Below are 3,616 nucleotides of genomic sequence, written 5' to 3' on the forward strand. Positions count from 1 at the left end.
CCTTTGCACTTCAACTCCTGTTCTATTTTCAGACTGATTCATAACTAAAACATGAAATAAATGATGGAAGGCACGGAGCACTGTCTGACACTTGCTCAACGCACGTTACTTTCTTCCCTCCCTCCTTCTCTTCTTCATCAGAATCTGCGGGGCCAGACTGTAGGCGCTGACTCAGACTGTCCTGTCTGAAGGGCTGTTTTCTGCAGGTAATTACAGAGGCGGCGGGTCCCTGGGCTGATTCTGCTCGAGGGGAGGAACCCGGCTTCCTGCCGCGCTGTCCACGCCGCCTTTCGAGCTCAGGACGCCACGAGACCGCCCTCTGGCGGCGACAGCCCCGCATGTTCTCAAGCGGCCAAGGCTCCGCCCCGCCGGGGCTTCACTGCAAAACTTCGTTCCTGACGCCCGGTCACTGTCCCCGCACAGTGGACACATGTCCCGCTTTGGACCGAATTACTAGGCAGGACTGCAAGGTAACTTGCTAACGCCATCAGACAAGAAAGGAGTGCATGTGAAGCTGGAGAGGGAGGGGAGAAGCATTTGCAAATTCCTTAAATTTTACAGTGAACAGACATATATCTATCACCCAGATTCGTCCATTAACATTTTATTCTACTTGTTTCATTACATACCTACCCATCACCCACCCTCTCTCTCCACCCATCAAAACAGCTTACTTTTCTGATGCATTTCAAAGTAGGTTGCAGACACTTCCCTCTAAACATCTCAGCCCTCAGTTTTTAAAGAAACACATGGAAGAGGTTGCTAATATTTATTTTCCTGCGCAGTACATTTCTATTTTCATGTTTTGTTCTTATAACCCTGTGAATGAGTTATTTATTCATTAAGCTGAGATATAATTGACATATAACATTATTTTAGTTTCAGGTGCACAACATAATGCTTGGGCATTTGTGTATTTGTATATATTGTGGAATAATCACCACCCTAAGTCTAGTTAACATCCATTACCACACGTAGTGACAACTTTTTTTTTTCTTGTGATGAGAACTTTTGAGATGTATTCTGGCAGCAACTTTCAAATATACAATGAAGTAGGAATTTTTAATCCCATTTTACAGGCGTGGAAACTGAGGGTCAAGATGGGTGAGTAATTTGATGGAGCTGTGATTCAATCTGTGTCTTTCACAGCAGATGTCCTCCCCTCCCTAACTTTGATGGCTTCACATTTTACTTGGAATAAAAGCAGAACTTCTCATGCACATGGCCATCCAGGACCCTGCACTGTCTGTCTCCTCCCTCCCTCACCAAAGCAGTCCAGTCTGCTTGGAGATGCATTCCCAGATCACCCTGTCTGAAGTTACCTCCCCCAGGGATGCTTTATTATCACCATATCTTATTTCTTTCTTAACACGTTTCACAATTAGGAATTACCTTGTTTTTACATTTGTTTGCTCATTATCTGATTCTCCGAGGAATGTAAGGATCTCCAGTACCTAGAAGTGGGCCCAGAATGAGTCAGCGCTGAAGGAATATATTCATTAAGTGGATGAGTGTAGAATTCTGCTCAGCTCACTAATTGCTAAGTCTCTAAGATACGAGATCTTGGGACATTAGGATGTCACGCCTACAAGCACTGCTGCCATCTTGCTTCTGGTCTGAAGAAAGAGCTAGCCCAGGGAGGGGTAGACCCGAGCAGGAGGCCTGACTGGACCTCCTGGCCCCCACTGTCCTTCAGGACTTGCAGTTTTGTGAGAGTATTTTCAGTTATTTGCAGCTGAAGTCATCCTTTGCCGTTAGCTGACCACTTACCATGTACCCTCACTTTGCTTAGCATTTTAGAAATAATATTTCTAGGCTTTGTAACATTGGAGGCTGGCATTAGCTCCAAGGGTGCCCTTGTGACAATTAGTAGGAGAGACCCCCCTCTGAGCAGATGTAGCCGTGGCTCCCACTCACCTCCGCCCAGGATGTCCCTGGTGAAGACGCAGCCTGAACCCCATTACAAGGTAGCATAGGTGCCATTGCTCCCATTTTGCAGTGAGGAGACCCAGACCCAGAGCGGAATTGACTTGCCCAACATCACATGGTTTAGCCACAGGCAGAGCTGGGAATCAAACCATGTCTTTCAAAAGCTCATACCAACTTTTAAAAACAATGTTTAGTTTTGACTTTAAATGACACATTTGAATAGAATGAAATAAAACCGAAAAATAAACATTTAAAATTGAGCTGTGTTGGTGGATTCTTTCCTCAGGCAAAGCCTACTGAAACGTTTTCAATATTTTATTTTATTTTTTGGCTTCGACAATAGACAAAATATGGAATGTGTCATAGATGTGCGTGTCATCTTGCACAGGGGCCGTGATGATGTTCCTTGTATAGTTCCAATGTTAGTATATGTGTGGCTGAAGCGAACACAGTATGGGTTTTTTTAAAAGGCTTATTGAGATATAAGTCACACACCATACAGCTTACTCATTCCAAGGGTACAATTCAATGGCTTTGGGTATATACACAGAGTTGTGTAACCACCACCATAATGAATTTTAGAATTTCATCACTCCAAAAATAAACTTTGTACCCCTTAGCCCAGTCCTCCCTCCCCCTGGTCCCTGGCAACCACTAACCTGCTTTCTGTCTCTACAGAGTTGCCTGCTCTGGACATTTCATGTAAATGGGGTCACACACCACGTGGTCCTTTGTGACTGGCATCCTTCACATAGCATAAGGATTTCAAGTTCATGTGTAGCTTGTATCCGTACTTCATTCCTTTTCATGGCTGAATAATATTCTACTGTATGGGTAGATCCCATCTTATCTATTCATTCATTCGTTAGTGGGCATTTTGTGTGTTTCCACTTTTCTGGCTGTTATGAATAATGTTGCTATGAACATTCATGCCCAAGTTTTTGTATGGACATATGTTTTCATTTCTCTTGGGTACATACCTAGGAGTGAAATTGTTGGATCATACGATAAATCTATGTTTAATCATCTGAGGAACGTCCAGATGGTTTGCCAAAGTGGCTTCACCGTTGTATGTTCTCACCAGCAGTCTCTCAGGGTTCCAATTTCTCCACATCCTCACAAACATTTACTATCTGACTTTTTGGGGGGTTTATTTGTTTGTTTGTTTGTTTGGGTTTTTTTGACTGTGCCGTGCTGCTGGCAGGATCTCAGTTCCTCAACGAGGGACTGAATCCAGGCCACGGCAGTGAAAGTGCAGAATCCTAACCACTAGGCCACCAGGGAATTCCCTGCTATCTGACTCTTAATGACAGCCCTCCCAGTGGCTGTGAAGTGGTATCTTGTGTGGCTTTGATTTGCATTTCCCTGATGGCTAATGATGTTGAGCATCTTTTCATGTGCTTAATGACCATTTGCATATCTTCATTGGAGAAATGTCTTTTCCGATGCTTTGCCCAGTTTTTAACTGGGCTATTCATCTTTTTATTATTGTCTGGGTGTGGGTTTTAGTAAGGGAATACGGGGCTGGCTGAATTAGCTCACTGTCTGAACCACCTGGATATAGTGTATTGGAGAGCACTGTCTCTCATCTTAGAAAATCAGATTTTTCACATACAGTCTCAAGTAGATCCCAGGTCAAATAAAGAAAATCGGAGTAGGATACGCCAAGCCTTGGTAACACTGAGGA

The 3,616-nt window shown here is 43.9% G+C and overlaps 1 non-coding gene across 1 annotated transcript; it reads right to left on the minus strand.

Annotated features, from left to right (window-relative positions):
- Positions 1 to 2,273: 2,273 nt before the first annotated feature.
- LOC117311289 (U6 spliceosomal RNA) lies at positions 2,274 to 2,379 on the minus strand. The gene has a single exon (XR_004525508.1). It is a non-coding gene; the product is annotated as a U6 spliceosomal RNA (small nuclear RNA).
- Between the last annotated feature and the right edge of the window lie 1,237 nt (positions 2,380 to 3,616).

This window comes from Tursiops truncatus, chromosome 2 (genome assembly GCF_011762595.2).
Source record: "Tursiops truncatus isolate mTurTru1 chromosome 2, mTurTru1.mat.Y, whole genome shotgun sequence".
In the NCBI taxonomy this organism is placed as follows: Eukaryota; Metazoa; Chordata; class Mammalia; order Artiodactyla; family Delphinidae; genus Tursiops; species Tursiops truncatus.